Source organism: Notolepis coatsorum (genome assembly GCF_963971535.1).
Source record: "Notolepis coatsorum genome assembly, chromosome: 13".
Classification (NCBI taxonomy): Eukaryota; Metazoa; Chordata; class Actinopteri; order Aulopiformes; family Paralepididae; genus Notolepis; species Notolepis coatsorum.
The window spans coordinates 44,755,769-44,780,775 of record NC_140177.1 but is presented as its reverse complement, the minus strand read 5'-3'; positions in this window follow the sequence as shown (position 1 = coordinate 44,780,775).

Genomic DNA, 25,007 nt, shown 5'->3' with positions numbered 1-25,007 from the left:
TGCAGGGGTCGTCATGGTTCTGATTCTGCTCTGCACACCTCTTTAACGAGATTTACGCTCCGTTGAACGTTGGGCTTCTATCTACACGGTTTGGATTGTGTGTCATCGGCTTTAACGGTATTGTAATGGTACTGCAGCTGTGTGAAGCTGGTAATGGGTTGCTTTGGAAATATAATTTTTTATGGGAATTGAGTGTGATCCACTCGATTGCATAAAATGGGACTAATAAAATGGGGAGGGGGGGTATAAGTCCCACAGACCACCTCACAAACTCCCAATTCCTCCGCAACATTATTATATTATTAATTGGTTGGTTTAAAAGGAAGGGACTGGTGTGAATCTAGGAAGGCACATGTAAAGGAATTGCTTTGGAAATATTATTTTTATGGGAATTGAGTGTGATCCACTCGACTCCATAAAATGGGACTAATAAGTCCCACAGGCCACCACACAAACTCCCAATTGGTTGGTTTAAAAGGAAGGGACTGGTGTAATATACTAACCTACTGTACACTGTAGCACTCAACACTTTGATGAACATTGTTACTTAGCTGATAGAGTTGTGCCCTTCCTGATGACTTGTCGTACAGAACTTGTAAGTCACTTTGGATAAAAGCGTCAGCTAAATTACTAAATGTAAATGTAAATGTGAATCTAGGAAGGCACAGGAATTTACCTATCTCAAGCCCCGCCTTTTTTGCTTGATCGTAATTCTCCTCCTCCTCCGCTATCGGCGACCCTATTTTCCAAGGGCACTGTCATTGCATCCTGGGCTTAGCGCCACTCAGGATGATGTTTTTTCCCCCCCTATAGTGGAATGATAATAGGTTCAGCCAGACCTCTCTCTGGTGCTGGCACAGGGCTAATGCAGTCTAACGTAGTGTGGAGAGAGGTATGCTGCCCTGTCAAGGCTAACCGCAGTAACTCGAAAAAAGTCAAAATGGAGTTATGAGTGAAATTGAACTTGTCAATAAATGTTTTATCATGTGACCAAGTTTCAGATGTTAATGTCGCTCAGTTTTGGAGATATGGGGTTTTAAAAACTGCAGTAACTACAAAATCACACTCAAAATCCAGGCAGACCGCAGTAACTTCCAAACAGTGAAAAATGGCTTTAAAGTGTTTTGACTTGCCATCCAAAATGTGTTATAGGTAGATAGATGATAGTACCCAGATTTAACATGTATTAATGAAGTAATCTTTAGGCATACAAAAATATGACGTAATTATTTTAATTAACCCCAAAAAAGCAGATACTGCACTCTGCTGTACGATTTCCTTAAATAATTATACAGGTAATGTACAGGCAAAGTGCAGTAACTTCAAATACAATGTTGTTTTCCCTCCAGCTTTCATAACTTAACCTAGCCATTTTGAAAATTTCATAAATAATCCTTAAATAATTCGATTTCGCTATGGCTTTCTCAGAAGCAGTTTTCAACCATGTTCTCCGGATGTCCACAGGCCAAGGAAAAACACAAGAGGAGTAGCGACTGTGAAAGTTCACACAGAGAGAGTGTATATTGCATCTTATATATTAGATATTGACAGGCTGAGTTTGTCTGTGAAGATTGCGAGACACGACTGCTTGTATCTTCTGTTGCTGTGGATCATGGTATAGTGTGTTAATTGAACACATTTGCTGTTGTTCTCTGCCCTGCTCATGGGCAGGACCAAACAACATGGACCACACTGTGCTCAAGTGCAATATCAATACGTTTTTCAAAGCCTGGATTTTGACCTAAATTAGATCAGAGTCCACTTGTTAAAGGACCATACAAGTCTTTTTGACATGTGGGTTCCAAGTCATTCTTGCCTTGATACAATAATACATGTTTTGTGGTGGTTATGTTTTGCCAATTCACCACTGCCATATGCTTAAAGTGTGTTTGAAAATGAAATTTAACACCTGAATATATTGGAATGATGATGATCCAAATAAAATGACCAGGTTAAGTTATGAAAGCTGGAGGGAAAACAACATTGTATTTGAAGTTACTGCACTTTGCCTGTACATTACCTGTATAATTATTTAAGGAAATCGTGCAGCAGAGTGCAGTATCTGCTTTTTTGGGGTTAATTAAAATAATTACGTCATATTTTTGTATGCGTAAAGATTACTTCATTAATACATGTTAAATCTGGGTACTATCATCTATCTACCTATAACACATTTTGGATGGCAAGTCAAAAAACTTTAAAGCCATTTTTCTCAGTTTCACTGTTTGGAAGTTACTGCGGTCTGCCTTGACAGGGCAGTATGGCTATGCAAGACTATATTGACAATGAAAACCAGAAATGTTTGTCTTTGAAAAAGCCCATCCTCAACACCTTCACACCACACGCCCCGCCCCAACCACCCAATTCTTCATCACTTGTGAGCTGCTGTTATCGCAAAAAATATATATTTGTGAATATATATTCCTTTTTAATGTCAGAGAATTATACTTCTGAGAGCAGCACCTTTTATCATAGCTTGAGCTTGATTTCTTCTTTAAAAGGAAACTCATAGAGTGTATGTCCATCTATGCGTCCACCGTGGTCATAAGGCAGGAGGAAACCAGGAAGGACAGGTGTCCTCCCTAGATGGCAGATAACCTTGAAGAGAGTGGGGCCCCTTCTTAACATGATTAGAAAGGTGCACAGGCCTAATGTGGCAGCCTAAACAATTAGTAAGTGCACTAGGGAGCAGAATAATCCTGTTGGCACAGAGACGAGGAGTGTCTCTGTCCAGACCATAGGCGGTCTGCCGCAGAAGACATGTCTTCATGTGTTCAAGGTGCTCTTTGTCGGGTCATTTCAGACGCTTATAACAGGTGTGCCTTGCAGTAGGCTAAGCTTTGAGATGGTGCTAAAATGTTAAGCCAATAAATGTTAAGCCGCGAAAACGCCAATGTAATTAAGGCGTCATATATCAATACAAATACATGAATTTCATTCAAATTAGAGGGGAAATTATGATTGCACCTTGTTCAACTGTTACTACTACTACTACTACTACTACTACTACTACTACTACTACTACTACTACTACTACTACTACTACTACTACTACTACTACTACTACTACTACTACTACTACTACTACTACTACTACTACTACTACTACTACTACTACTACGGTACTACTACTACTAGTGGTGTGTGTGTTATGTGTTCTGGCATGTCTAACCTGAGCAATCAGCGAGGTAGTCCTTGGATTTCTTATGTCCCATTAAATTGCACCGCAATAAAAAAATGTTGCAACCCACTGGTGTGCAGTATTTTATATTAGATGGCTGTGCGTTTTATGGACAATGTGACTCTGAGAAGCTCCCTTCAGTAGTCACAACCTCTTCTGGCTGTGAAGGGAGATTCAACCTATTGATCACAGTGACAGACAGGGGTGAGTGAGTTTGAATGATTGAATTACTGTTCCGGTGATGAGTAGCATAACAGAGTGACAAGGAGAAAAGGGACATTCATTCAGACACTGGAGTAAATGAGAGGAACGGGGCTTGTGATAGAATGGAAACTGATTATAATCATCCAGCTCTAGATGACGGCCCCCTCTCGAACCACTGGTCCGTTTAGCCTGTGGAGGGAAGGGGCTGCTTTAAAATGGCCCCCCCTGCAAGGCCAGATTAAGAATTCAGAGGCCCCCGGGCCAGATTCTTGTGGAGCCCCCCCCCCCCCCCCCCCCCCCCCACACACAGCGGCGTTTTTATATGTCACTTAAAAAAAGAAAAAAGCTGGATCCGTAACATTGTCCAACCAATCCTCCTGGTTTTCATGTTCAAGCACCGCCGGCGGCGGGCTGTCATCATCGCGGTCTGCCTCAGAGTCAGAGTTATTCGTGTTGGTGTTGGGGCTGGGCTGTGGAGATGCGGCGGGCGTATACGAACAGGTGGCAGCCACTGGTGGTGGTGGGCCGGCTGAACTAGAGGCTGCCGCTGCCTCTTCTCTGTCGCTAGCATCAATAATAATAACGTTAGCATTCTCGTCCTCTCTGCCCGCGGCGCCTGGCTCAGCCTCTTTAACGTTGCTGCTACTACTAGTGCTAGCCAGGGGGCTATCCTCCTCCTTACATGACGGGGTGAAAAAAGATAGAGATAGTCGGTATGCTTTGCCGAAGTAACGCGCTCTTTCTGTCCCTTTCCTGTTTAGATTTTAACTTAGCAGCTCCGCTTTCCCACCGTTTAACTTTTTTATCCATGTTTTTTGAGTCTCATAATGATCATACAGTACTACTCGAGTCTTAGCCTACTTGATCAACTTGCAAGTGCAATTCTGACCTGACAGTGACCCCTGGACCTGGACGTCAGTGTCACGTAGACTCAATGTCTCTCACCCCTCATTATCAAACAATCAATCATATTTTTATTTGCAATACAAAAAATGTAATAAAAATAGATAGAGAAGAGATGAGATGATACTAGTAGTCACTATAGATGCTGTGAAAGTAAACGCTGGATGAGGATCTGATTATATATATTTTTTTCTTCGTATTTTTTTTTTTTTTTTTACTAGTGTGTAGTGGAGGCCCCTAGTCACTAGGGGGAGCTCGATGATATCCGCTATCAGCACCGGCGTGTCTCTGCTGTCTGTCATGAATAATGATCCCAATCTGCCTCAATCGTGTCGGGGCTGCGTCTATTCTTTTACCAACGGATTTCCAGTTCCGCGTTCGCGTTCTGCAATCTGATTGGCCACTGACGTTTCTGGTGCGATCTGATTGGCCACTGACATTTCTTAGGCAACTCTTTCGAAGTTGGTTAAGGTTAGAGTATGGAATCAGGGCTGGTGTTCTATCGCCCTGCTCTAAGACAAACTCTAACCTTAACCAACTTCGAAAGAGTGCCTAAGCTTAACCGGTGAAAAAAAGAGGCGTCACACGATTGGCGCTACCAGAAACGTCAGTGGCCAATCAGAGCGCAGAATGCGAACGCGGAACTGGAAATCCGTTGGTAAAAGTATTCAGGCATCGGGGCTGGGATGTGGAGTTTTTTTTTTTATTGCTGTTTTTACCTCAAACGGAAAACTTCAAACTCTTATGAAGAGGAGAAAAAATACTCAAGATTAGCCACTTGCAGACGGCAGGGTGTGACGTACTGTATATTTTAGTTGATGAAATATTTTTGTTGACTAAATATTTTAGTTGATGAAATATGTTTTCATTTCAGTGTCACAGTATGACATCGATCTCCAAAATAAAAAAAATAAAAAAAATGTGGGGCCTCTAGTGACGAGGGGCCACCAATTTTCTTTTAATAAAAGCTAAAAAAAAATAAACAAATATTTGGGGCCTCTAGTGACGAGGGGCATCCAAAAAAAATTTAAATTTAAAATAAAAGGCCCACAGGCCGCGGCCCGGACGGCCCGGTCGTTAATCCGGCCCTGCCCCCCTGGTCCACTCAACTAGCCGTTCTCACATTCCCCTCGGACTGATCTCTCTTTATTTCTAATTCATTTCATCTCTCGCTCTCTTTCTCTCTCATCAATTTCCCTTCAACAACCCTCCTCCTCTTCATCCCTCCACATCACTGCCTCTTCTCTTGATCCTCCGACTGTGAGGAAAGCAGCGGTTGTGATTGGAGGATCAAGAAAAGGAAGGCTGGGTTTTAGGTCAATATGCCCCCGACATGTGCAGGTGGGAACAAATGAAAACAGAACAATACACTGTAGACAATGCACAGTAGAGTGCAGACCTCCGCCAAGGCTTAACAATCTGCCCACTTTGCCCACATTTTACTGGGTAGATGACAGAAACACAGAAACAAGAGTTGCCGATGTTGCCAGTCTCAACAGACCCAGGCTGTAAATACATGTTTTATGTATCAACTAGAAATACCACCTCGCAGTTGTATGTGTCTAGAGGGCGGCTGGGTGGCGCAGCGGAGATTGCGCTCGTCACCAATGCGAGAGACTCCGGTCTCGAATCCGGGTGTCAGCATTGCCTCCGGCATGGGCCAGCCGTCATACTAACTCGTTTGGCTGAGTTAGCGGGAGGGAAGTAGATGGGGTGGTAATCTGGCGTTGTGGACAGCGACTCCTACAGGTCAGGTCAGGGCGCCTGCACAGCAAAAGACAGGAAGTGGTGAAGGCAACGTGACCTCCCACAAGGCCACGTGAGCGGATCGGCGCGGGCGTGAAATCCGCTCTTCGCTCTAGACGGCTTGTTCCGCTCCGCTAATCGCTCATGTTGACCCCGCCCCCAAGTCGTTCACCGCTCACCTTGAATCGAGCGCTCCCCGCTCCCCGCTCCACATCGCTCGGCAGATTTTTTTTTTTTTTTTGGAGCATGGTGTAAATTAGCTCAAACTACAACAGTCTACACCCCCTGGGCCCCTTAACAATTGTTTGTATTGAGCCGTATTGTAATTGTACCCATTCTGCAATGTTAAATAATGTTGTTTATCCATTCACTAGCTCTACAAAGCGATGATAGCTAGCCTAGCCACAATGCTATGGTCGCTGCCATTAACGTTAGCATGTAAGCTAACGACAACAACAATGGCGTCATATACTTTTTCTAACAGGATGTGAGTGACGGTTCACCCTTCTCATTGGTTGAAAATGGCCTTCATGTTTGTACATCGCCATCTGTTGTTGATAGGTGTGAGAGGTGTGATAGGTGTGATAGGTGTGAGAGGTGTGATAGGTGTGATAGGTGTGATAGGTGGGATCGGTGTGATAGGTGTGAGAGGTGGGATCGGTGTGAGAGGTGTGATAGGTGTGATAGGTGTGATCAGACACCTCTCACACCTATCACACCTATCACACCGATCCCACCTATCACACCTATCACACCTATCACACCTATCCCACCGATCCCACCTATTACATCTATCACACCTCTCACACCTATCACACCTCTCACACCTCTCACACCGATCCCACCTCTCACACCTATCACACCTATCCCACCTATCACACCTATCACACCTATCACACCTCTCACACCTCTCACACCTCTCACACCTATCACACTGATCCCACCTATCACACCTATCACACCTATCACACCTCTCACACCTATCACACCTATCACACCTCTCACACCTATCACACCTATCACACCGATCCCACCTATCACACCTCTCACACCTATCACACCTCTCACACCTATCACACCTCTCACACCTCTCACACCTATCACACCTATCACACCTATCACACCTCTCACACCTATCACACCTATCACACCTATCACACCGATCCCACCTATCCCACCTATCACACCTCTCACACCTATCACACCTCTCACACCTATCACACCTCTCACACCTATCACACCTATCACACCTATCACACCTCTATACCCATTCTGCAATCTGTTAATAACGTTTTCAATCAATCAATCAATCAATCAATCAATCAATCAATCCGGGCCTGTGACGTCACTGTACCCATTCTGCAATCTGTTAATAAAGTTTTCAATCAATCAATCAATCAATCAATCAATCAATCCGGGCCTGTGACGTCACTGTACCCATTCTGCAATCTGTTAATAAAGTTTTCAATCAATCAATCAATCAATCAATCAATCAATCGGTCACTGTACCCATTCTACAATCTGTTAATAAAGTTTTCAATCAATCAATCAATCAATCAGATCAATCAATCAATCAATCAATCCGGGCCTGTGACGTCACTGTACCCATTCTGCAATCTGTTAATAAAGTTTTCAATCAATCAATCAATCAATCAATCAATCAATCAATCAATCAATCAATCAATCAATCAATCAATCAATCGGTCACTGTACCCATTCTACAATCTGTTAATAAAGTTTTCAATCAATCAATCAGGGCCTGTGGCTGTCACGTGTACCCATTCTGCAATCTGTTAATAAAGTTTTCAATCAATCAATCAATCAATCAATCCCGCAGTGCATCAGCCAATGCCCGCAGTGCAATACTCCAATTCAGCCATTGGGTGGGATGGTCACGTGATCCAAATCAGATCCAAATCACGTGACCCAAATCAGCCAATGGAAGCGAGGGGCCTCAGCCTGCTGGGTGGTTCTGTGGTTCTGCAGCTGGATACCCGGATGTTGATTTTTTACATCGAATTCCATACACCGCAATTATGCATCGAATTTTTGACATAGAATTATATACACTGCAATTATGCATCGAATATTTTTTTTGCGTCGAATTGAATTTTATTATGCATTCGAATTGTTTTATTAACACTGCATTTTTATTTCGCATAGGTAAATTCGGAGCAAAGAAATTCAGATACATGATTTTCAAAGTATTTATTTGCAATGCTATAAATTTGGTGTCTGAAACTATAAATGCGGTGTCTGAAATAATTCAGATACAAAAATGCGGTGTCTGAAAAAATTCAGATACATGTTTTCAAATTCAGATACATGTTTTTATTTTCAATGCTATAAATGCGGTGTCTGATTAAATTCAAATACTTCTGGCACTCATTTGCTTCCATATTAAACGCCTGACGATTGCATACCAAAAGTAATTTGCGATTTATTATACTTTATACTTATAGCACACAGTTTGTTGTATTTATGAAATTATAAAACAACAAAAAAATATTCTAATCCACATAAATGGCATAATCATACTCCCTTATTCAATAACAATGCACTCCTGATTAGAAAACGACCTATTAGATTCCCTAGATGGGAAAAGCAAGGCATACATACATTAGGAGATGTTTTCAACAAACAGGGTATTTGTAGCTATGATGAAATAGAAAAAAAGTTTAATCTCACCGGTTCCACATATCTTTTTTATGCACAATTATTGTTATGTTTGAAGACTCACAGTGTTCCATTAAGGATACCAATTGCACACCACAGATACCACACATTTTTCTATGAAAGAGAGACATCGAGAGGTTTTGTATCAGATTTTTATCATCAATTACTAACGGCTTTGTATGAAACCCTCCACCTAGACTCTGTTTCGAGGAGGGATATACCAGACCTAGAAAAAGATTTTGATTGGCAAGAAGCCTGGGCAAATGTTCGACTTGCATCAAGGAACCCGGACCATCAACAAATCAATCTTAACTATATTCATAGGACATACTTGACTCCTATAAGACTGAACAGAATGGGTCTTAAACAAGACTCCAAATGCTCCTTATGTACAAATGGGGACGAGGGGACATTTATGCACATGTATTGGGACTGCCCACCAGTTAAGATATTCTGGGAAGAAGTGACCCAGCAATTATCAAATTTCTTAATTCTGAATATACCTGTACACCCCTCTATATTACTGCTGAATGATGTTTTTGAATATGCAGTACCTATACTGCATGTTGTCCTCGACGACCAGTTGAACTTCTCTGCTCACATCGCAGCGACAACCAGAACCTGCAGATTCCTCCTGAGCAACGTCAGAAGGATACGCCCCTTCCTGACAAAAGAAGCCACCCAACTCCTCGTCCAATCAACAGTCATCTCCCGCCTCGACTACTGCAACGCACTGCTAGCTGGCCTCCCGGCCACTGCCACCAAGCCTCTTCAACTCATTCAAAATGCAGCGGCCCGCCTGATCTCAAACCTACCGAAGTCCGCCCATGTCACCCCACTTCTTAGGGACCTGCACTGGCTCCCCATTGCTGCACGTATCCGCTTCAAGGCCCTCGACCTAGCATACCGTGCGGCAAAGGGAACTGCTCCCGCCTACCTCCGGTCAATGGTCTCTAACTACACACCCTCAAGACCCCTACGCTCTGCATCTTCTGGCCGCCTCAGATCTACTCCTATCCAAGCTCCCGGAGGGTCATCAAAGAGAAGCCGCCTATTCTCAGTCCTTGCCCCACAATGGTGGAATGAACTACCCATCCCAGTTAGGACAGCCGAATCCCGTCCAATCTTTCGCCGTCGACTAAAGACTCACTTCTTCAACCATTATCTGAAATGATAAAAAAAAAAAAAAATCTAACCCCGACTAACCTTAATGTCATGCACTTGTCCTAATAAACTAACCTACACTGTAGCACGCAACACTTTGATGAACATTGTTACTCAGCTGATAGAGTTATACCCTTCTTGCTGTCTTGTCGCACAGAACTTGTAAGTCGCTTTGGATAAAAGCGTCAGCTAAATGACTAAATGTAAATGTAAAATGTATACAACAAAAGAGATTGGTTTTATCTGGTATTACAGTGGCTAAAAAACTGATAGCATCACGATGGTTTCAACCGGAAAAAATGTGCCAAAAGGTCTGGATTCTTACATACTGTATCTCGATGTGATTTATCTAGAAATATCTACAGCAAGAATTTTGGGTCTCAATGAATCCAAATTGACAATGTGGTTAGAAGTGGTAGAGAGAATAAAAGCTAGCATTTAATGGTAGTGTCTGGTTAGGATCGAAGGATAATGGATGGATTATCCATGGGGGGGTCCAGGGCGGGAGGTGCGAGCAAGAGCATATGTAGGGGAATAGATAGCAGGTATTAGGGGTATATCTTGTATAAGACATTTATCCAAACGATGAGTTAACTGATGTACACTGTTTTACAATGCTTGTATATCTAATCGTGTGTTGTCATGTTTGTTTATGTGTTTGTTTAAAAAATAATAAAAAAAGAAAATACAAAAAAAAATAAAAATTGTTGAAATTGTATTGCTGTTTTTACCTGTTATAACAAAGGAAAACCTCAAACTCTTATGAAGAGGAGAAAAAACACTGGCATCTGTAGACCTACTTTGAAAGGGCAGAGCATCAGGAAATATGGAGGAGTATAAGGCTACAGTCTATACTCTGCGCAAGGCCGTAAAGCTTGCTAAGAGGACATATGCTGGCAAGATGGAGGCACAAATGGCCCAGAACGACACAAGAGATTTATGGCAAGGACTACGGACGATAACTGACTACAAAGTCAGCGGCCCCTCAATCGGGAGTGCCGAGGCCTCTCTCGCGGATCAACTCAAATCCTTTTACACGTGGTTCGGTGCAAACAGTGGCGACGCTAGCTCACCGGCTAATGACGTCACTGACGCGCCGGCCGCCATGGGGGGGGGGGGGGCATCCGCGGGGGGGACCACACACTCTCATTGACGGAATTCACAGTGTGAGAAGAGCATTTATGAGGGTGAACACCAGGAAAGCGGCAGGCCCAGATGGGATGGACGTATACTTAAGTCCTGTGCTAACCAGCTAGCCCCTGTGTTCACCACCATATTCAATCTATCCCTGGCTGAGTCCGTGGTACGCGCCTGCTTCAAAGTATCCACTATAATCCCTGTACAAAAAAAACCCTCTCCAGCAGTGTAACGTTCTGGGTTTCTGTCCTCTCCCAGGACTGGAGACCCTACCGCCATTCTGGAGTACGTCACCCTGTTCTATGTAATTAGCACTGATTGACTGTCACCTGTGGTTTGCTGTCACTAATTGCTGCGTGTGGTATGCTGGGAATGTGGCCATATAGTAATCTCATGTTCTCTGTCTCTTTGTCGGATCTTCAAACAGAACCTGCGTGCAGTCGGCCACAGGACAAGTGCTGGAACCTCTTGTCGCTGTTGTGGGGCGGCGTGGCTCAGGGGTAGAGCCGGTCGTCCAATGATCGAAGGGTTGGTGGTTCGAATCCCGCTCAAGCCCATGTCCATCCCACTGATTGATTGATTGATTGAAAAGTTTATTAACAGATTGCAGAATGGGTACAGTACAGTACATCTCAATACATACAATTGTTAAGGGGATGCAGACCAGAGAAAGACTTTCGTCTTGTTTCCACCAGGGTCCCCCATTTTCAATTCATCATAACATATATGACATACATGACATACAGATAGACAGTACTGCTACATCTATACATTTATGACATATCAGATTTGCAAATACAGTACTGTTTGTGATACAAAAGTGTCCAGAAAAGGAGTGTATATACATTTGGCGTAGAAACTGTACATTGGAGGAGGTTGGTGGGGTGGGGTTGGGTGGGTTGGGTGAGGGCTGTACATTGGAGGTGGGGGGGGGGGGGGGGGGTTGGGTAGGGGACACACACACATTTTACACTGTACATTGGAATGTTGACAAAGCCTTACTTGGTCATTTACTGTACAACTAGGTTAGGACATTTGTAGGGGCCAGTTTCGAATTGCAGTCTCACGTAGGTGTTTTTTGAGAGTGTTTTTGAAGGTGGGTAGTGATTCACATTCCTTTACAGCTTTAGGCAGGGCGTTCCACATTGATGTGGCATAATTGCGAAACGTGTTTAGTCCCTTGTTTGAGCCGAATCTGGGTTTTACATGATTTGTGGAGCTCCCTCTGGTGTTGTGATCGTGGTATTCACTGACCTTTGGGAAGTATTTTGACATGTACATGGGTACCTTGGTCGCGTAGTGTATCTTGTAGACCAGGCCCATTGCAAGTTGCTGTACTCTGTCGTCTACTCTAAGCCATCCTAGGTTGTCAAAGTGGGCAGGGGTGAGGTGGGTTCTAGGAGTCAGGTCAAGTAGTAGTCTGACTAGCTTGTTTTGAGATGTTTGTAATTTGTTTTTTAGTGCCTTTGAGGTGCTTTGGTACCATGAGGTGCAAGCATAGTCGTAGTACCCTTGAATGAGTGCTCCTGCTAGAGTCTTCAGGGTATTCTTGTTTACCAGAGAGGAGATCCGGTACAAGAATCGCGTTCGTTGGTTGACTTTTTTTATTACATTGGATGCCATTTTGTCACAGGAAAGATTAGCCTCTAGGATGGAACCCAGGTAGGTAATTTCATCTTTCCTTGTGACAATATTGTCACCCACTGTAACCGAGAAGTCGTCAGTCTTGCTGAGTTTGTTATTTGAACCGAAGAGAATGGACTCTGTTTTGCCCATGTGTAATGATAGTTTGTTGTCGGCGAGCCATATGCAGATTTTGCCTAGTTCCGAGCTGAGGGCTTTTTCAACCTGTAACTTGTTCTTGTCAGAGACCAGCAGGGCTGAGTCGTCCGCAAACAGGAACAAGTTGCAGTCACAAGCTGACGACATGTCATTTGCATAAATTAGGAATAGTAGCCGTTGTGTCCTTGGGCAAGACACTTAACCTACTTGCCTCGTATGAATGTGTATGCATGTGAATGAATGTTGGTGGTGGTCGGAGGGGCCGTAGGCGATGATTATTCGCCACGCTTCCGTGAGTCTGCCTCAGGGCAGCTCTGGCTGCAATTGTAGTTTACCACCACCGGTATGACTGTGTATGAACGAATAATGGACTCTGTAAGCGCTCTGGGGTCTCTGGGGTGTCACGAAGAGCGCTATATAAATCCAATCCATTATTATTATTATTATTATTGTTTTGATTTATTCTCTCCTTAAAGTATATCCTCAGTTGACGCCTGGCGTCTGTTTTGTTATCGTTACAGTATCTTGCGCTGGTGATTCTTATATTAAAAAGAACAGACATTTTGAGCAACCACATCTCTGTCTCCTTATTCCCTCTACTATTGGAACTCAATTCCTACCTTGAACCGTAACAGAAGATCCGACCAACCATGAGTTCCACAGAAGGATTTCGGGAGGAAATGGAGGCTCAGAGGGACCAACTGAGGGTCATCATCGAACGCCAGATGGAAGTAAGCGTCGAGCTGGGTCGTCTGGGAGACCTATCCGTTGCTTCCCAGGAAACAGCAGATTCAGCGTTAGCTGCGGCTAATGACGCTCGCACTACAGCCGCCGTGGTGGTAACAGCGGTGGAATCCGTGTCTGGTGCCTCGCCTGCCGGTGGGGAGGGAGGGCGGTTACATCCAGTTGGTCGTGAAGAGACCCGAGAGCCACGGCTGCCGCTGCCTGATCGTTATGGAGGAGCTCCGGAGGGTTGTCGTACTTTCCCTAGTGATATGTCTAGAGTTGCTTATATAATCACTCTCCTCACAGGTCGTGCTCTCTCTTGGGCCACGGTAGAATGGGAGAATGGGTCAGCGATCTGCCGCAGCACGGATGCCTTCACCCGGGAGTTGCGACATGTGTTCGACACCTCCCGGGTGATATCCATCTATGAAGCCGGTGGGCAGCTTACCTCCTGCCGGCAAGGCATTCGCTCTGTGGCAGATTACGCCATTGACTTCCGCATCGTGGCTCGAGAGGCGGCCTGGCCGGAAATACTATGTTGTGTTTTGTTTGTGCAAGGGCTCTCTGTGCGGATGCAGGATGAGCTGTTCTCACAGGAGCTACGTGAACAACTGGATAACGTCATCAACCTGGCTATACGGATGGACAATCGACATCGGGAGAGGGAACGCGAGAGGGGAGTGTCGACACAGGTACTCTTCCGCCCTTCTTCCGGTGTCGAACCAGCAATACATTTCACGAGAGAGCCTGGGTGACGAGCCGATGCAACTGGGCACTGTGAGCCTGTCTGATGCGGAGAGACAGAGGCGAGTCGACCAGAAGCGTTGTTTCCGTTGCGGTCACACTGGACATCGCTTCGTTAACTGTCTGGGATTCTCGGGAAACGGGGGGGCTCGTTAAGCTTGGGGAACGTTTTAGCAGGTGGGCATTTCTCCCCTGTCATTGATGATACAATTTTTTTTTTATGTCACTGTTGGGTGGGGGAATTCTCTCAGGAAGACCAGTGCATTAGTTGATTCGGGGGCAGCGGGTAATTTAATTCATGTGGGTTTGGCAATTGAGTGGGGGGTCCCGTTGGAGACACTGGAGGTACCGATTCCGGTTCAGTCATTGAACGGTCAACCACTGGGTAGTGGGATCATTACCCAGTGCACTGTGCAGCTGCGCATTCAGGTGGCTGGTAGTGAGTGGGAATGTTTACAATTTTATGTCGTCATGTCTTCTCATTCTGTCATTGTTTTAGGTCACCCTTGGCTAGCAGAGCATAATCCCTGTATTAATTGGGCTACGGGTGAACTCTCTATGGGGAGCGGCGTCAAGTCAGTTTCAGGCGAGAGTTCACCTGCCCCTTCCCCCTCTTCTCTTTTGTCTCCCTTGTCTCTCTCCAGGATGGTGGTGAGCGTTGCAGACTCTGTCATACCTTCTAATCCCGATTTAGCAGGCGTGCCTGAGATTTATTGGGACCTGGCGGACGTTTTTAGTAAAACGCGTGCTAAAGCACTACCGCCTCATAGATCTTACGACTGCCCCATTAATCTTCTTCCTGGTACCGATCTCCACCCCGTGGGCGTATGTTTTCTCTCTCTCGCCCTGAGACAGTGTCCATGAACATCTATATTCAAGAGGCACTGTCCGCAGGGCATATTCGTCCGTCCACATCCCCTGCAGGCGCTGGATTCTTTTTTGTAGCAAAGAAGGATGGTAGCCAGCGGCCGTGCATCGATTATAGGGGATTAAACGACGTTTCCATCAAGAACCGTTACCCCCTGCCTCTCATGGACACCGCCTTTGAGTGCTTACAGGGGGCGCAGGTCTTCTCTAAACTTGACTTACGTAATGCATACAACCTGGTCAGGATTAGAGAGGGAGATGAGTGGAAGACTGCATTTAACACGCCCAACGGGCATTATGAGTATTTAGTAATGAGTAAACCCTTTGGTTTAGCTAATGCTCCGGCAGTTTTCCAAGCCCTTGTTAACGACGTGCTGCGGGATTTAATTGGGGTGTCAGTCTTTGTGTACTTAGATGATATCCTAATTTTTTCATGCGATATGGTGCAACACCAACAGCATGTTTGTCAGGTGCTACAGCGTCTCCTCAAGCATCAGCTATTTGTTAAGGCAGAGAAGTGTGTGTTTCACACTGACACTGTTTCCTTCCTGGGCTTTGTGTTGATGAAGGGTGATCTTCGCATGGATCCAGCCAAGGTGAGTGCAGTCTTGGACTGGCCACGGCCCTCGTCGCTCAAGGAGTTACAGCGTTTTTTGGGCTTTGCTAATTTTTACAGGCGTTTTATTCACAATTTTAGCGCCTTAGACAATCCTCTGACAGCTCTCACTAAGGCCTCTCTCCCTGGCTTTGAATGGTCGCCTCGGGCAGAGTCAGCCTTTCGCGACCTCAAACGTCGGTTTACCTCCGCCCCTGTACTGATACGCCACGATTTGGAGGCTCCGTTTATAGTGGAGGTGGATGCCTCTGATATCACAGTGGGGGGGGGGGGGGGGGGGGGGTGATCTCTCAGAGATGCTTAAAGGACGGGAAGGTGAATCCTTGCGCTTTTATTTCACGCTGGCTGTCTTCGGCCAAGCGCAACTATGACGTGGGTAATCGGGAGTTGTTGGCAATCAAATTGGCACTGGAGGAATGGAGACATTGGTTGGAGGGGGCGACACACCCTTTTATTGTTTGGACTGATCATAAGAACTTGGCTTACATCCAGAGGCTAAACGCCTTAATGTTATTCTTCACTCAATTTCGATTTTCCATCGTTCCAAATGTTCACGGGGGAGGGAATAAGTGCTTACCCTACAGACCCCAAGAAGTGCTGTATATTCTGTATTGTTTAATATAAATGCATTTTTTATTCCAATCCCGATTTGTATTTGAGATTCACGAATCCCATCGGACTTGACTTATTCATGTCCCTCAATGAGTATAATACCAGCATTCAACTGTATGCGCCACAGCGGTTTCTATCATCATCATCATCACCACCCACGCTATGCATAAAATATATAGGTCCGCGGAGAGGCACGCTGAGGAGGCCGTGCAAACTGCAATGGGGCATCTCACTCTTTACTTAATATTTTGATTCTATCCTGACATTTTTCAGTTGGAAGGGCAGTTTGCATGTTCTCCCCGTGCTCACAAGGGTCTCCCCCCCGATAAGATAAATCCAATGGAAAAACATGCACAACAACAAGATCGCTAACGCTGTGGCATCCTTGACGAAGATGGACAGGAGTACTTGGATTGGTCCCCTGGCGCGGCTCACGTTGACGCCTGTCTGCTCCCGGCTGCCCTTGGGGGGAAGGACGATGGGATGGGTTAATCGCAGAGACGAATCGCATGCATGCATCACATGCGTGCCGATTGATGACCTTTGAGCAGGTCCTAAATTATTTATTTATTATATGCGTAACAGTATAAAAAAGGGCACTTTTTTATGAGGCTCAAAAAGGCGGGTGCTCAAGCACCCCTTGGGCTCTATGTGTGCACGTGCCTGTTGTCACCCACTGTAACTGAGAAGCCGTCGGTCTTGCTGAGTTTGTTATTTTATCCGAAGAGAATGGACTCTGTTTTACCCAGGTGTAATGATAGTTTGTTATCAGCGAGCCAGGTGCAGATTCTGCCGAGTTCTGAGCTGAGGGTTTTTTTCAACCTGTAACTTGTTCTTGTCAGAGACCAGCAGGGCTGAGTCGTCCGCGAACAAGAACAAGTTGCAATCACAAGCTGACGACATGTCATTTGCATAAATTAGGAACAGTAGCGGTCCTAGTATGCTTCCTTGTGTTTTTTTTGTATTTTATTTTTTTATTATTTTTTAAACAAACACATAAACAAACATGACAACACACGATAAGATATACAAGCATTAATTGTCAGAGCACATCCAATGAGATCACATTTTAGTTAATTGTCTTATATAAGATATACCCCTAATACCTGTTATCTAAAAAACCTACACACATATGCTCCAGCTCGAACCCCCCCCTCCCGGACCCCACCTTGAGAAGTACCTCCACTATCCCTCGCACCTAACCAGACACTACCATTATAAGCTAGCTTTTATTCTCTCCACCACTTCTAACCACATTGACATTTTGGATTCATTGAGACCCAGAATTCTTGCTGTAGATATTTCTTGATAATCACATCGAGATATGTAAGAAACCAAACTTTACGGCACATTTTTTCCGGTTGAAACCAGCGTGATGCGATCAGCTTTTTAGCTACTGTGATACCCGATAAAACCAATCTCTTTAGCTGTGGATTCACTGCAAACTCAAAAACATCATTCAATAGTAATACCGAGGGGTGTACAGGTATATTCCAAGATACGAGTTTTGATAATTGTTGGGTCACATCTTTCCAGAATGCCTTAACTGGTGGGCAGTCCCAATACATGTGCATAAATGTCCCTTCGTCCCCATTTGTACATTGGGAGCATTTGGAGTCTTGTTTAAGACCCATTCGGCACAGTCTTATAGGAGTCAAGTATGTCCTGTGAATATAGTTAAGATTGATTTGTTGATGATCCGGGTTCCTTGATGTAAGTCGGACATTTGCCCAGGCTCCTTGCCAATCAAAGTAATTTTCCAGGTCTGGTATATCCCTCCTCCAGACAGAGTCTAGTTGGAGGGTTTCATACGAGGACGTTAGTAATTGATGATAAAATTCTGAAACAAAACCTCTCGATGTCTCTCTTTCGTAGAAGAATTTGTGGTATCTGTGGTGTTCAATTGGTCTGTCTAATGGAACACCGTGAGACTTCAAACATAGCTGTAACTGTTTGTAAAAAAGCCATGTGGACTTGGTGAGATTAAATTTTTTGCGTATTTCTTTATCACTACAAAAACCCTGTTTGTTAAAAACATCCCCTAATGAGTGTATGCCTTGCTCTTCCCATATAGGGAATCTTATAGGTCGTTTTTCAATTAAGAGTGCATTGTTGAGACTTCCGGTATGAGAGCAGACGGGTAACACACGTGCGAAAGAGCTCCTGGTCAAATGAGTGAAAAAACGGATAAAAAAAGACCCGAAAAGTAATTAAAAAGGAAAATGCTCACGAGAAGTAAGGAAGAGACAACGATTGTGAAGGAAATAGAAATGGAGAACATACGAGAAGGAGAGAATCCGAAGAAACAGAATCCCCGGAGCGAAGCCGAGAAAAGCCAGGCGAAAGAAGGGGGAGGTACCGCTGAGGCAGACACGGGAATGCCAGGATGGGCCATGAACATGCAGGCCGGGATACTGGAGAACATAACAGTGGCGATAAAACTGAACACGGACACGATAAGGAATGATATTGGGAAGCTACGGGAGGAATTGAGGAAGGAACAGGAGGACTTCAGAGGTGAAATGAATACAGAAATCAAAAGGGTGGAGGAGAAGATGGCGGAACAGAACAGAAACGTGACCGAGTTACAGACTAGGACGGCTCACGCGGAGGAATGGAACACGGAGATACACGAGGTATTAACATGTGTGATTCAGAAACAAGAACAGATGGAGACAAAGATGTCGGACATGGAGGGGAGGTCACGGAGAAATAACATCAGAATATGGGGACTGAAAGAAGGAGTCGAAGGGGAATCGGTGACCCTATATGTGGAAAAGCTTATCAAAGAACAAATGAAGGAAACGGGACTGGAAAAAATGGAGATACAGAGGGCCCACAGGGCGTTGGCTCCGAGACCACAACCGGACAGACCTCCGAGGGCGGTGATTATTAACTTTCTGAGATTCGAGGTTAAGGAATTGGTACTCAGAACCGCGTGGACCAAGAAGATTGAAACCGAAGGGAAAAGACTATCATTTGATCACGACTACTCGACAGCGGTAGCGATAACACGCAGGTCCTACGCGGGACTGAAGAAAACCCTGAAAGAAAACGGAATGAGATTTCAGTCACCCATGACCTCGCTAAGGATTCACTGGGAGGAAGGAGCGGTGATGTACGCGACGGCACGAGAAGCGGAGCGAGAGATGAGACGGCGAGGGATGAGGATGGCGGAGGACGGAGAAGGAAGGAGGCGGGAGGAACAGACGCGGAGCATGCAGCAGAGATTGGAAGGAGCCCGCAGGTGGATCAGAGTGGAAGACCGAAACCGGAGGGAGGAGAGAGGAGAAGGCGGAGGTGAAACGTGACGGAGCGAGGACGGAGACGGATGAGGAGGCCAGACGGAGAGGAGGCGGGAGGAGACGAACGGATGAGTACACGCACAAGAGATTGAAAAAACTATTCAAATAGAGACAAAGTATAGAAACTGAAATAACATATGCATAAGCACACATTCCCAGGTAGAGGCAGGATATAGAAATGAACGTAACGTATACATGGACACATAATACACAAGCTGATGGAGGAAATAAATGGAAATATAACTAGGTTTGATAGGCGAGACACAGACCATACTGAAACAGATACATAGAAACACGCTGTGAGTAACACAGTTGGGAGGGATTAAGGGGATAAATGGACATCACATAGAAAATAGAGGAGAGGAAAAGAAAATAATAAGGGGTACACGGGAGACACCGCACACGGGTATGGGAGGAAGGAGGGACAATGAAACATATGAGTCACATTGAGAGGGACCAAGAAAAGAGGGTCTTTGATCAAAAGGAAGGACAGAGCGCTTTTGACCAGGAGCTCGAAAGCAAAAAAAAAAAACAGTAAGAAAGCTGGACAAATATGACGAGCGATTGGGGGCAAGGGTTTCAAACCCCCAAGCCGTCAGGAGGGGGCCCCTCGCTAGGAGGGCAATTACCCCTCACCCACCAGCAGGGGACAGGGGGGGACACAGGGACCCCCCGAACGCCTTGGGAGCACTTTATGTAAAGTTTATGTTTTTTATTTATGTTAATCATTATATGTATTCGGTGAAGAGAGCGGAGGCTCCAACCGGAGGGGGGAATGAGTGTGACATGGGGGGGACTGACAGACGAAAGAAGAAGAAAGATGACAAGGGTTAAAGGTATAAAAATGATGTCGTTAAACGTTAATGGAATGAATAATGCGATAAAAAGGGGCAAAGTGATGTTGAAATGTAAAAAAAGTGAGATGGAAGTGATTTTTCTGCAGGAGACACATTTGGTAGCACAGGGTCATGAGAAACTGAAGAGATTTGGATATGAAAATGCATACTATAGTTCCTTTGAACAAAACCCGAGGAGAGGAGTAATCACGTTAATCAAAAACGCAGTCAAATTTGAATTGATCAAGGAAGTAAGAGACAAGGAGGGAAGGTTTGTTTTGGTGAAGGGGAAAATGGAGGGCCAAATGGTTACGTTAGTAAATGTTTATGCACCCCCAGAGAGTGAGAGGGATTTATATGAGACCATTTTTGACATGATAGTGATGGAACTAGAAGGGATATTGATATGTACGGGAGATTTTAACGTAGTACTGAATCACGACCTAGACACCACGAGTACTAGAAAAGGACGGGCGCCCATCAGTAGATATATGAATATTCAGATGACGGAAATGGGAATTACAGACGTTTGGAGGGAGATGCACGCCATGGACAGGGAATACACACATTACTCACACCCACACGTGACGTATGCGAGAATAGACTACTTTTTGATGACGACGGGGGACAGTTACAGGGCACGGGAGAGCAGTATAGGAGTGGCGGACATATCGGATCACAGTGCCATATATCTGACAGTAGATCTAGAAGGGAGACGGAGGAACACGATTTGGAGACTAAATGTAGGAATATTAAATAACAAAGGGGTGGTGAGTCAGATCAAGGAGGAGATAGCCAGATATAAGGAAGAAAATGACAACGGGGCGGTAGACCCGAACATTCTATGGGACACACTGAAGGTAGTGATAAGGGGGAAATTGATGGAAAAAACAGCAATGCTGAAGAAGGCCAGAACGGAGACATATCACAATCTGATAGGGAAGCTAAAGAAGCTAGAGGGGAGACACCAGATATCAAAAGAACAGGAAACGCTCGGAGAAATCAAAGAAGTAAAGGCCAGGATAAATAGGGAATTATTGACGGAAATAGAAAAGAAAGCGAGGTTCATGAAACAAACGTACTATGAAGGGGGACCAAAAGCGACCAGACTGTTGGCTAGGAGAATTAGAACGCAACAGAAGTTGAACACGATACACACAATAAGGGATACAAAGACTAATGAAATATTGAGGGACCCAGCTGAAATAGAGAGGACATTTAGAGAATACTATGAGAAATTATACACACAGCCAAAAGCAGCGGGAGAAGAGGAAATAGAAACATATCTGGAGAAGCTAGAGTTACCATCGATAGGGAAAGAACAGAATGAAGAGTTAAATAAAATAATTACGGAACAAGAACTGGAAGACGCAATTAGTAGAGCTAAAAACAACAAGTCTCCGGGGAGCGACGGATTCCCATCGGAATTCTACAAGACATTTAGAACTGAATTAGCACCCATGTTAGGGGCGGCGTTCAGACACACGATGGAAGAGGGGAAAATGCCCCCCTCGTGGAAGGAAGCCATAATCACCACGATACCGAAGGAAGGGAAGGATAGGGAATTATGTAGTAGTTTCAGACCTGTGTCCATACTCAACGTAGATTACAAGATGTATACATCGATAATATCAAAAAGATTTGAGACGTTTATGCCAGACATTATAGATGAAGATCAAACTGGATTTATTAAAGGGAGACAGACACAGGACAACGTGAGAAAGACATTACACATAGTAGAGGAGATACAAAAACAAGGGGGTAGCGCGGTACTGATTAGCCTAGATGCAGAAAAAGCGTTCGACAGTGTGAGCTGGACATTTTTATATAAAACATTGATGAGGTTCGGACTGAACGGGAGGGCGATGAAGATGATCAAGGCGCTATATCAAGAGCCGACAGCGAGGGTTAAGGTGAATGGCAGCTTGACGGATAGAATCAGATTAGAGAGGGCTACCAGACAGGGATGTTGTCTCTCACCGACGCTCTTCGCCGTTTTCATAGAACCACTGGCACAACTGATCAGGCAGACCGAGGACATCAAGGGAGTAAGGATAAAGGGAACGGAATATAAACTAGGCTTATTTGCAGACGACGTGATAGTATACATGAGGCAACCAGAAAAGAGCTTCCCGGCACTGATGGATCTACTGAAGGAATATGGCCACTACTCAGGATACAAACTAAACGTGACAAAGACACAGACCTTAGCATGGAACTATTCTCCAACGACGGAAATTAGAGAACAGTACGGGATAAGATGGGACATGGACAAGATTAAATACTTAGGGGTGAACATCACGAGAGGGGTGGAGAAACTGTTTGAGGCGAATTATACACAGATAAATCAGAACATCAAGAGAGACCTAGAGAGATGGACAGTAATGCCCTTGGACTTCAATTCAAGAATAGAGGTCATTAAAATGAACATACTATCAAGGTTACTGTACCTATTCCAGTCACTACCGATACAAATACCACAGAATCAATTCAGGGAGTGGGACAGACTGATATCGAGGTTCATATGGGCGGGGAGAAGACCACGGGTCAGATATAAAACACTACAACTACCAAAGGAAGAGGGAGGGATGGCAGTACCCAGCCTACAATATTATTACTATGCAGCACAACTGAGAGCAGTGACGTGCTGGTGTAACGACAGATATGAGGCAAGATGGAAAGACATTGAAAAAGAAGGGGAGGGATACAAGGTACAAGCTCTGGTGGGGGATAGGGAACTATTTAAAGAAAAAGAGGGACTATTAGATCCAATCACCAAATGCACCTTGACCATATGGAACAGAGTAGTAAAAACACACAAATTGGAGAAGCAGTCAGGGGTCCTGAGATGGGTAGCACATGACAAAAGATTCAAACCAGGGAGGTTAGACCATGGATTCAGAAGGTGGGAGAGGGGGGGGGGGCAACAGCAATATGCAAAATGATAGAGAAGGGTGAAATGCAGACACTACAAAAATTAAAGGAGAAATTTGGACTAGAAAACAGGGACCACTTCAGATATCTACAGGTTAGAGACTACTACAACAAAGAAATAAGGGGGGCCAAAGACGAGGAACAGAATGGAATAATAAAGATGATAGTATGGGCATACGAAGGGGGGCAAGGAAGAGTAATATCAGCAATATACCGGGCTATAATGACCAGCAAGGGACACACGACCGATTACATAAGGGAGAAATGGGAGAGAGAGCTAGAGATAGAAATAACAGGGAAGGAATGGGGGAACATATGCGAGGTACAACATTCAACAACAGGATCGAGAATATGGAAAGAATTTGGATGGAAAAACATAATCAGATTCTTTATAACCCCAGAGCTGAAGGGAAAATATGCACCAACACAAAAAGCATGCTGGAGGATGTGTGGGAAGGAGGGGGCAAATCACACGCACATATTCTGGGGATGTCAGAAGCTGAAGGGGTATTGGGAGGAGATAGGGGAAGCAATGATCAGAATATTAGGATACGGGATACCACAAACAGGACTGGTGCTTTACTTAGGAGACCTGACACACGAGGGAATACAAGGGGGGGACAAATATTTAATAAAGATAATGTTGATAGCGGCCAGAAAAGCAATAACGAGACTGTGGTATAAGGAAGACCCACCGACAATAGCAAAATGGGTAGGAATAGTGGAAGAAATACAGGATATGGAAAGGATAACACACATGCTGAGGTTACAGGAAGAGAAATTTGGGGAAAGATGGGGAAAGTGGGAGGATTATAAAAGGAACGAGAACGACATCACAGAGGAAGAACCAAATGCAACACAAGAGAGCGAAGGGTAAAGGAGGAAAGATGTTCAAGCAGGGTCTATGAACCCATGTCACACACCTGTACTTTAGTTAATATTTTCTATTTTGTTTTTGGGATATTACAAGTGCTGAATGCTTTTATACCTTATTATTTATGTCTGTTTAACGGTGTGATATTAAATATTCAGGGATGATGTGGTTTGTGTATGGGTGAAACAAAAGGCAAAGTGAAAGTTAATAAACAAGAGAAAAAAAAGAAAGGACGAAGGAGAAGGGAAGAAAGAAACTCAAGGAGGGTCTCTGGACCCAGATCACACATACAAACCTTAGTCAGCATTTATTGTCTTTGAGTAGGAATTACCTGTTTTTGCCTGTTTAAGGGAGATACACAATCAGCCTTTGTATCAAATACCTAGAAAACAACAGTAGGGGAACCAGAAAACTAACCATGTGATACCCATGTAAATATTTATGTGCACTGTTTTTTCTTTTTGTTTTTATTGTGATGCTAGTCTCTTCATTTTTTATTATTTATTTTTTGTAAGTGCTGTCTGTCTAAATAACTGTTAATAAAAAATTTAAGTTAAAAAAAAAAAAAAAAAAAGAGTGCATTGTTATTGAATAAGGGAGTATGATTGTGCCATTTATGTGGGTTAGGATTTTTGTTTGTGATTCACGCCATATCCGGATCGCATGAGTAATTATGGGGCAACATTTTCGTACACAGTGC